Consider the following 12,016-nt stretch of genomic DNA (forward strand, 5'->3'; position numbering starts at 1 on the left):
ATAAAGCGCGCACACTTGCATAAGCAGCACAATACCAACCCAACACAAAAGCTAAATTTGCACTATTAATTTTCAGGTCAAGGTACACTGTTTGGAACTGTCTGACTATTGAAATAAAAAGGCAAACAGATTTGAACATATTGCAAAGAGTGTTCAAATAGTGGTTCAAAATGAATCAGCTTTGTGGACACTGCATACTTCTTAAAATATTATTATTATTTATTTCTACTGGTATTTTGTGTTTGGTAATGTGTCTTAATATGTATTTTATAAAGAAATGTTTACTGGTTTAGTGTGCAAAAAGGGACTAACCAGGTTTAGTGTACAAAAAGGGCCTAACCAGGGACTAAGGCTGCAAGTTAATCATTGACTATAAGCCAATATTCCGTATGTGGAGCATCGGCTGCTTTAAACTGTAGCAGTGGGATACTGCATTTTCCCTGTTAAATAGGCCTACTAACAAATAATAAATAAGCACATACAAAACTGCACAATATTTTCCAGTAATATAGTGTTTAAATCAGGAGTGTCAAGTTTTTGGTGGGTTGCATCACTCAATGTTAAGTTAAAACCCAAGCTGCGGTCACACTGGACTTTTCTCCCCATAGATTTCCATTTATATGCACACAAATGTGTCAGGAAACGCAATATTGTGCGTCAAGTTTGACAGATCGCTGCGTTGGAAAGTTAAAACTTTGTTGACTCTGCGCTTCGACAACGCATCACTTGACTGTGTGAGACCAATCGAGGATCAAAACATGACCTCTCTACAGAAATTTTAAATATGGAGCAATCGCTCACTTTTTTAATGTCTAATAATCTTGTTTAATCCGCCCCTTTTTGCAGCGCCATACGATAGAATTTCCCAAGCTCAAACTCTAGGGCAACCGCAGCTTTACCTGTAGGTTTCGTACAAGCCTGAAGGACTCTGAAATTAGTTTGAACAGGTGTGTTCAACACCTGTGGTTTAAATCAGTGGTTTCCAAAATGGGAGGGTCGCTGGACAATGACAGGTTGTCTCTGGGTGATTTCCAAAAGTCAAATAAATTTGATTAAACTATTAGAATTACCATATTTTAACCATAACCTATGTTTTAATAGTAAAAAACAACATGCAAATTAAAAGTCATTAAATTATTATTATTTTTTAATAGGATCTGTGTTTTTACTTCAGATTAACAACACAGCAATAGCGTCTGCTGCAGCAGATTGATTTTTATAGCACCAGGCAAACTTTGACACCTTATTGGCAATCAAATATACTAAAAATAAACACAGGACACAACTAAATAATGAGAATCATCTCTTTAAAATTAAACCTAGAATAGACTTGTGCTGAAGACATTGTGTCCACCAGAGTCATTAGTTGAGGTGAATATTAAATTAAACAAATTAATAAATGACTAAAAAAATGATATAGTTGTTAGACTATTGCACTTTTTTGTATTGTCAATAAAATTTTAAAATTTTAGATCATCTTTTTAAAAAAAGACCATGCCTATAAACATTGTTAATATTTTAACTTGGAGTTTTCAATTTGTTGTTATTTTTCCAATGCTTTATCTAAAGTGTTTTTGCAAAAAGAGTCACTTTGTGAAGTTCAAATAGGACAGAGTCTGTTCTGCCTCATGAATAATTAATGAACCACTAATTTAACTGCAGCAAAAATTTGAAGGTCAAATCAAATCATTACAATGATTATCATAAACGTAATGAGATATGTCTCACACAACTCAATATATTCAAATAGCACACTGCAGTCTATGCATATGAAAACTATTTCTTTTTTAATGCAAAACTGGCACTTGAACTCTCACTTCCTAGATTATCAGCTTGTCCCCTAAGGACCACAAACTCACTGATGAAAAGAACAGTAAATTTATTCAAATGCCATTTATGGTGTGTCTTTTTTTTTCATGCCTTCAGTATTCCTTCCTATTCGAAATGTGGACATCTGCTTATACTGTTTTGTTATCGTCACCATATTTCTCATGATTTGTGTGATAGAAAACAGGATCTCATCACCTTTTATTTGATTTATTCCAGATCTTTCTACATTTTGAGGCCAAAACCTCAACTTTTATCTGGGGGACAAACAATGCAAGAAAATGCCTGCAGCGGAGAAAGTCAACTGGAGAGTGTGAGTTTAGTCAAATTGTTTATAAGTATATGCATAATAGGCGCAGGAGACTTTCACAGTAATGCGGCAAAATTAAAGAAATTTAAGAATAAACAAATAGTAAATAGCTGCACTATAATATTATTAAAACTATAGATCTAAAACAATATATGTGCAGTAGGATTGGAAAGTGCTAACAGATATTGTTCAAGTATTTCGCAAATTATAATAATACATTCTTTTAAGTAAAGTGTTCAGTAAGCAAGCAGCATTAGCAGCATCCCGTAAGCAAGCAGCATAGACTATTAACCTCATTATGTGTAACTTTTTATCGATTTCACTGGTCATTATGTAAGAAGGGAGTAATTATTGGAGTCGGTTAAGAGGATTATTAATCATTGTTGGGCAACAATAGGCGGTGGAGCTCAGTGTGAATGGTTTGGATGGTACAGATTGCATAGAAAAGGATGTTTTCAATTTTATGAGTGAAGCAAACAATAATATAGTGCCAAGCATTAATAAGTGCACCCCACTGAATATTGATAGCTGTTTATAGAGCAGGTGTGCCTAAAGTTTTTCTTATAAAGGGCCAAAAAACATTTTTGAAAACTAGATTGTAAGCCTGTGGCTGCCGTCGCATCATCCAAGTGGATGCTGCACACTGGTGGTGGTGTGGAGAGACCCCCCCCCCCATGATTGTGAAGCACATTACATTACATTAAGCTGAATACATTGCAAACCCTATTACAAGAAATTTGGCAATGGGAATTTGCTAATTTATTCGATAATATAAAACAGATTAGTCCACAGATATTTAGCCCACAATTGAGTCGATTTATTTACTTGTGTAAATGTGTGTACATTTTTATATTTATTCAGTTTTTAAATTAATTTCAGTAATATTATTGACTAATAGGGAAGTGTTCATTTGATTTATTTACAATACAGTTTAAAAAAATAAAAAATGTCTGTGGATTCTGTCTGGCCCTACAGTTGACTTTTAAAATGTAAATACTGTCACTTGACAGATATAGGACATTGTACAAGTCTGATTAACATTGAATTAAATTATTTAATTATAGTTTTTTGTAACGCAGCATTAAAACAAACAAACAAACAAACAAGAGGTCATGTTAAAATCGAAATGTCAATTTCTGTCAAAGGCATTCACTCCAACCCTCTCCATTAATCTCACTCTCTTTTCAGATGAGACAGTGGGACAAATCAAAGCTTACCATGGGCCAACTTCGGCCCATAGGCTCTACTTTGCCCATCTTTGTTTTAGAGAATATATGTATTGGTGTGTTTTTACAAAACCTCTTTTATTTGTATTAATTAAAATTAAAGTGACATCTATAGGATTAGAAAAATAATACATTAAAAATCACACTGGTTAAATAAAATGAATAAAAATAAAATACAAATACCTAACATATTCATTGGAGTGTATTAATCAGTGTTAATTTCATCAACAATAATGGCTTGACACAAACTTGACAGGTCTGCTGCGCCAGTAACATGACTGAATGCGCACACTCTGATCTTTTCAATTAATAATGCAATGCAGTGGATTAGAATAAAATTAATGTAAATTTTTATCTTTATGCTTATAATTTAGTCTCGTCTTTTTTCCTCAACAATAATTTGATGTTCTTTTGAGAGGGGTCTGACTGCAGTCCAGGTGCACATGCAAGCTGAGACTGTAAACAATTATTTTAATTGCATACAGTCTATTTTAAACACCTAACCCCGCCCCTAACCCTACCCATTACAGTGATATCGCCAACTCTATTGAATTCATGTGTCTAAGACTGCATGTCTGAGAGACTATTGCAGCGGTGCCCAGATTTGTGTCCGCCTTTGATTTGGCCCACCATCCCATCTGAGAAGAGAGGGAGATTGATGGAGATGGGTTAGAGATTATCATTTCAAATTTGATGTACCCTTTTATTAGTTTGTTTTGTTGTTAAGCGACAAATAAGCTAACTGAAATGAAACATTTCAATTTAAATGGTTCCTCAACGGATAGAGGACAATGCAGAGACTTTGGTGAGCGAATCAAGGCAAAGCCACTTGCTGCTTGACTAGTTCATATAGTAGTGAACTACACTGTTATAATTGTAATTGTTTCTATTGCAGTATGTTATAATTAAAGTTTTACTGCATTAGTTAACAATCCAAAGTAATGCTTTCAATCTATTTATAAATATTATGAATTGAATTAGAAAATTACGCATGGCAACTTTAATGTAATATAGTTTGGTATATTTATTTGCTCCCCACGACTCTCAATGATATTTAGATTTTGACCCTTGATATGAAAAAGTTTGGGCACCCCTGGATTATTAGAAGTTTGCAGCCAGATACTATTGGCTTTTTTGAGATGAGCTGCTCAGAACACTCATTTATAGTTTTAGTCATGTTACTAGTGCTGATGACTGATCAAGTCACTTATTTGCTTTTATTTTCTTTGACAACATTAACACAGATACTTATACTTTTAATATTTTGTTAAACTAGTTCCAGCCATTAATATTGACTAATCTGATGTAAAACCAGTAAACCAGATGTGCAAAACTATCTCATTTTTTACACTACAGGGCTGTTTAATACTTGATTCTGATTGGCTGATGAACATTAGGGCGTGCAATTATTTTCAGAAGTAGTGCCAGCCAAATCTTAACTGCATTACTGCTCTATATCACTACGCCAAATAATTCAGTTATTTCACTGCTACAACAGTTGAAAATCAAATCAAAGACTTTTGATGAGATGTGTAAGAAGCTAGTACTACACACAGGAGATTTTTGAGGACAAGAACCTGTTAATTGTATGAAAAACATCATTTGAATAGCTGCTTTAGCTGTGGTAACCATAGTATAAGCGGAATAATTCACTCTGGTCGATTAAATTGTTTGAAAATAATTCATTCCCATCTGTGATGCATCACCAACTCGGGTGCGCTTTATTTTCGGAAATAATTCAATGGCCCATCTTCTTTATTGTCTTCTGCATTGAATGTATTAATGTAAAAGGGAGATGGATTTTTTTCTGAGCAATCCATTATTGTGTACACATTTATTCTGGGAACTATAAGCATTGATATTTCAAATTTACTCATCTAAAAATACTGTATATTTAAGTGTGCAGAAATACTTGAAATCTTGCCTACAGAAGGGTTTGTGACTCGTTTTTTTTTTTTAAGCATTACCTTGTAAAAGGTTACACAATGTGGTGTATTCACTGGTACTTACAAACAGGTTGGTGGCAGTGATTAATGGTCTGAGCTGTGAACGTGTGGTGGTCCAATACTGAATCCTCAGAGGCAGTGACCCATAGACTGCAGGGTTTGCTCTGCTACTCTATTGCCTTTGTGTCCTTTTTTGCCACTTGTTCTATGGGTCAAAGATGAAAAGGTGTTTTCAAGGATCAAAACAGATAAAAAAAAACAAGACAAGTTCTGATGTACAAAAAATCTAAGTTCACATATATATTTCATTTTTTTGATGATATTTTAGGTATTGGTCGGGTAGTAAGTATAGTCAAAAAATTTAGGACTAACGAATAAGATGAATGTATTGTGATTGTATATAAAATGTCCTTTCATTTGGATTACATACTTTAACATAATTAAACAATAAAATAAATAATTGAATAATAAACATAATGTGATTTGACATTTGTTAAAACAGCATATATAAGTACACCTCTTTAATTCATATTTTAAATAGGAAGCTACAATATTATGTTTGTGCCTATTAGATTAGTCAGTACTGAAGCCAAATCTGGAGCTTATCTAACAAAATAACTTAGGATAACAGTCCAAAAACTAGTACACCCAAAGTTAAATGTTATAGAAAAAATTAAACCGAAATATAAAGTGGAGGGAAAATCAAGAGAAGTCAAAAAATCAAAACATTTAGTTAAAATTTTGTAGGTTGTAATTTTTTTTACTTGAATTTAATTGTATTATCTCTCAATTTCTAAATATGTTCAGTGACTAAAATATTATTTTAATAAATATATCTGTTTAATATATATATATTTTAAATGCACCGTAATACATTGCCATAGAGAAAAGGATACAAATATTTATTTTCAAAATGGGCTGTACTCAATTATGCTGAGAACTGTGTATTTATATATGTACATATATGTATATACAGTTGAAGTCAGAATTATTAGCCTCCCTGAATTATTCGCCCCCGTTTAATTTTTTCTCAAATTTCTGTTTAACAGAGAGAAGTTTTCAACACGTATCTAAACATAATAGTTTTAATAAGTCATTTCTAATAACTGATCTATTTTATCTTTGCCATGATGACAGTAAATAATATTTGACAAGATATTTTTCAAGACACTTCTATACAGCTTAAGGTGACATTTAAAGGCTTTACTAAGTTAATGGTAATTAGGCAAGGTGTTGTATTATGATGCTTTGTTCTGTAGACTATTGAAAAAAAATAGCTTAAAGGGGCTTATAATTTTGTCCCTAAAATGTTTTTAATAAAATGTAAAACTGCTTTTACTCTAGCCGAAATAAAACAAATAAGACTTTCTCTAGAAGAAAAAAAATATTATCAGACATACTGTGAAAAAGGCCTTGCTCTGTTAAACATCATTTAGGAAATATTTAAAAAAAGAAAAACAAATGCAAAGGGTGGCTAATAATTCTGAATTCAACTGTATGTATTCATGAGGGCCCTATGCCCTCCAGCTCCAGGGTCTCTGACCCCAGCGGGCTGCCCCAGCGAACTGCCACTCTTCCTGGGCTTGCAGTTTGGTTTTAATTGATTTTAATATATATTGGTTTTAATATATATATATATTGATTTCTTTTCATTCATAATCTGATTTAAATCTAATAGTATTCGATTTAGATTGATTCTAAGGAATCTGAATACATTTAAAAAAAAAAAACACCAAAATAAATAATTCAAAAGGTTACAAACATTTAATGAAAAACTTCATTGTGGTTACTTTTTACAGTGTACTAATAAGCATTAAAAATATCATACTGACCCCAGTCATTTGATTGTTTGTGTATGACTAAATATACAATATAATACAATACAATACAGAGAGAAAGAAAATAGTGATATAAAAACATAATTTCTATAAAAGACTTTGGATAAAAAAAATCCTCCAGAAAACAGCTGTAGAAACATTGCATTATATTTTGTTTATTTAAATTAAACTTTATTTTTCTGTTTATTTTTAGGAAGATCTTAACTAACCTGTGTTTTAATTTGCTGTTTTTTGCTTTTAAAATTAAACTGATCACAATGTATAAAAATATATTGTAATCGACTTTTTAAAAAAATTTTTTTTTTTAACAAGACTATTGATGTTTTTAACGGTCATCATACTCTTAAATCCTTGAAAGATTTTAATGTTATGATTTTTTTTTTTCAATCGTATGAACATTTATATATAAACATATTGCATAAATATATGCATTTATATATGTATTATATCATCTTTGCGTCAAATTACAAAAAACTAATTACTGCGTATGCAAAGTGTTGTGCATTTTGCAAAAAATTACACTTAAACAGCAATATCTGACTGTGATGTTAACTGTTTAACAAGGCGATTTTTATTGACATTTTTAGTAGTTCATAATCTAAGTTGGTTATGTAAGTAACCGTACAAAAAAAAAACTATATAATTAGCTAGCTACCAGTACTTGAGTCATTTCTCTATATATTATTCCTAAAATGATCATTCACACTACTAAAAATGTGATTGATATTTACTCCACAGTTTAATAAAGCAATCAAAGTCTCATAATGTAATTGGAAAGTGTAAATAAACAGGAAAACACCAGTGAATCTGCTAATTAACAGGTTATTTTTACAGTGCATCTTAGTACATAAACATTTCACAACAGCAATCATTCTGTGCTATACTTTGGCTTTTCCTCACAACAAAACCAAATCAAAAGTTTTTTTTTTATATCCCAAGGCCCCTTCAACCTTATTTTGCCCTGTAACTAAATTATTAATCTGAAATATGTCTACTTATAGAACTAGTCTCAAGGAGGCAGATGAAGCGTAATCTTATAGGAAAGAAAGATTAATGAACTGAGATTCGTCATTGACCTGCTGTCATTTAGCTCTAGGCTACATGATAAGAGACACTCATCAGTTGTCATCACCTGTAACCTGCGTTTCTGCTCACATCACTAAAGCCCGGGGCAATGCTGAGCCTCCATCGGCACGACATAAACAACAGGTTCATTCCTGCTGGTTTACAGTAGCTGTGACTTTCAACACTTTATTTTCAAGACATCCTTCGTTCTGTCCTTTTTTGTGATCATATTTGCAATTAGTCTGCATTGAATTAAGTGTTTAAGGCAAGGTGAAATAACAAAAATTGTATTTTTTTTTTGCATTGCGGTATGTTTAAATATGTTTCAAATGAGGTATTATCCCATTATATATTCATCTTTATTTCTATTTTGCTTTTGCAACGTAGATTGTGCCAAACAGCTTAGTGTATATGAATAAAATCAAACAAAAAGCCATATTTCATAGTGTTTATGCATTGGAATATATAAATATTCATTGATTTATATATAAATTTAATTCAAATTTACATGTAAGTTATAATAATTTATATAGAATAATATGGGCAGCACAGTGGCTAAGTGGTTAGCACTGTCACCTCACACCAAGAAGGTCGCTCGTTCGAGTCCCGGCTGGGTGAGTTAGCATTTCTGTGTGGAGTTTGCATGTTCTTACCGTGTTCGCCTGAATTTCTTTCGGGTGCTCTGGTTTCCCTCACAGTCCAAAGACACGTGGTATAGGTGAATTGAATAAGCTAAATTGGCCGTAGTGTGTGTTTGGGTGTTTCCCAGTACTGGGTTGCAGCTGGACTGGCATCCTCTGTGTAAAACATATGCTGGATAAGTTGGCGGTTCATTCCGTTTATTCGGTTGAGTTCATCTAATAAAATAGACAAGAGAGTAATGATCAAATGCTGATGCAGTTAGTTAAAAATGCACTAGTTTGCATACTTAAGCACAAAAATGACAGTTTAAAAGTCAGTTTCAGTATTCTTATTTGACATTAGTGTCATGTTTTTTTACAGATTGGAATCTCATGTCTTCATAGTTCATGGTTTTTACTTTTACATAATTGTTTTGTTGAATAACTCAAAATAATTATGTTGTTTTATTCAAACTACTTATATAAAATGAGCTGAAACAACAACAGGAGATTTTGGGATTTTTCAGCAAAACTTAATTGTTTTGTGTTAACATAACTCTTAAATTTGTTATGTTAACGTAATCGTTAACATTAACGTTATTTGTTTTAGGACTAAATGAATGAATTGTGTGGAACCCTACATTTTTTTTGTGCATAAATAGGGCTAGTTATGTAAATTGCTCTTTAAAATACTTCAGAATATACTGTACAGTAATAAAATGTGAATTTTGGTGTAGGTATACTGCCGAAGTGGAAATTTATGGCTTAATGCCGGAAAAAAAGCTAATTTTGAGACAACAATCTTTATAAATATGTTCAATGAAATTGAAATTTAAAGACAAAAAGGATTTATGTTTTTTTACATTAGCTTAAAAAAGCACTTTATGAAAACTCTTACGAGTGTATGAAAAAAGTTACTGCCTTAAATGACATCCAGGGGTGTGTTTCCAAAACAACGGCCTAACTCATGACTGAATTACCATAGTACGATGTATCGTTTCAGAAAAAAACTATGTAGTGACGAGTGTTTCCCAAAATCATAGTTGATTTGTCGCATATCCATTGTTTAACACTCATTAGTTATAATGTAAAGTGACTATAATGACGCTCTAAACAGGATGGAGTAACCACTTCTTTGGAGAAAAAAACACATTTGTTTTGTTGCAAATTATATTGTTTTACATGCACACGCATTTAAAAAAAATCCAATATTAGTTTTGGTAAAAAAAAAATGCTCTCGCTTTCCATAATAATTGTAATATTTGTAAAATGTTATTCTAAAACATAAATCACTTAGCTAACATGTATTCTAATCTCGTATAATAATAAATCATAATTTACATAATTTGCACAAGAAATTAAAAACAAATCCTTAATAATAATTTATTGTGTTTTAGTAGGATAGTGTTTATTTAATTTATTTTATTTGTCAAATACAGTACAAATAAATTTCTTAATAAATAGCTAACTATAAATTGAAACAATTGACGTAAATTTGTATGTTTTCACAAGCTTTGGAGACGTAACTTAAATTCCGCTTTTAAATAATAGGTCAACTGTAGCTTTCATCATGAGCCACGGCAGCGTTCAGAATGGCATAAATGTTTTCAAAGTGCACTACGAAGGGAACACAATTGTCAATATGAAGATCGCTAAATCTGAACTGTAAAAAATAATTGAAAGCCAATTACACCTAAAAGAGATGACTTTTAATGTTTGGGAATAGAACACAGCCAGGAACTATGCTTCTAACTACAGCTCTAGAGTCTGTAGTTTTAAGCGTACAAGTTTGTGACGCAGTTTGCGAATGTTCATTGGAATGATGGATTTGGGAAATGAACTATGCTTGTAACGACGGAACTTGCGACCTGTGTTGGCTAACGATGTTTTTTCGGAAAATAACCTAGACTGTTTGTCTTCACTGAAAAAAATTATTCATTCAATTTACTACATTTTTTTTTTAAGTTAAGTGGTTGCAAACTATTTTTTGGACTGAATTTAAACAAAAAAATTAAGTTGAACATTACTAAATTTAATTTGTTTAAATTCAGTCTATATAATTTGTTTGCAACCACTTACCTTAAATCCAGTGAATCTTTTTTTCAGTGTGCTTGAATGCTTTAACACACTGACTGAGCAGCTCCGAACATTTCGATTACAATCTACATTAAAAGAAGAAAGAAAAAAAAAAATCTGCTTTGAAGTCATTTCATTAAATATCATCATATCTGTCTTGACAAAATACCTCATTTGGGCGCCGGTCTTTATTCATGTGACACCTTAATCATTTTCTCCTGAAATCATATTTGCTAATCTTTCAAATGCAGCCAAGCACTACAAAGCTCCAGTGATGATAATTAAAATGTTGATGTATTCAGCGCCTCTGTGAAAGGGCTGGTAATTGGATGAGAGGTTTGCGTATTTACTTGATTATTTATTTATGAGTCGGCTGATGGTTTGCTTATTTCATTCTGGGAATAAGATGGGGGTGTTCCCCCGTAAAGAAGCGTGATTTGTTGCAGTTAATACGTTTTTCATGGGACGTAGCTACAGCAGGGAGAGTAGACGGAGATGTTATTTATTGATCTCACCTTGAGTCAAAGGAGAGTTATTTCACAGTCAGTCAGTGATGAAGATTTACATAGAAATGATGTATATATTTTTTATGTTAATACCTGATTGGGCTGCACAATTTATCGATCCAGCATCGATATCGCAATGTGATCATTCACTATAGTCACATCGCGAGTATACTGTATGCAGTGTTGAGTCATTTTGCAAGTGTTTCTTGAGAGCTGTGGCCGTTTTAAAAACCATTCAGACATAAGAAAATGGACTGTTTGTAATTTTGAAATATTGATAACAATTATTTTAACAAAACTGTTTACAAAATGAAGACAGTATTATTTTACATTTGATTATTCAATCACTATATACCTGAACACATTTCGACTTTTCAGAAAACAATCAAATGCTGTTGTTTTTTTAGTTAGCATATTTTTCTTTATTGAATTGTTCTATGCTTGTAGGTTGTCTGTTATATTTTATGCACTTCTCTAAAGAATCTTTCCAATCTATATAAAATTTTGGATTCTTTACAAACATTTATTCAACTCATCTAGTGAAAATATATTCATATCGCAATATATATTGGAGAATGTTTTTTCCTATTTGATTTAGACCT

Source organism: Danio rerio, chromosome 8 (assembly GCF_052040795.2).
Source record: "Danio rerio strain M-AB ecotype USA chromosome 8, GRCz13ab, whole genome shotgun sequence".
Classification (NCBI taxonomy): Eukaryota; Metazoa; Chordata; class Actinopteri; order Cypriniformes; family Danionidae; genus Danio; species Danio rerio.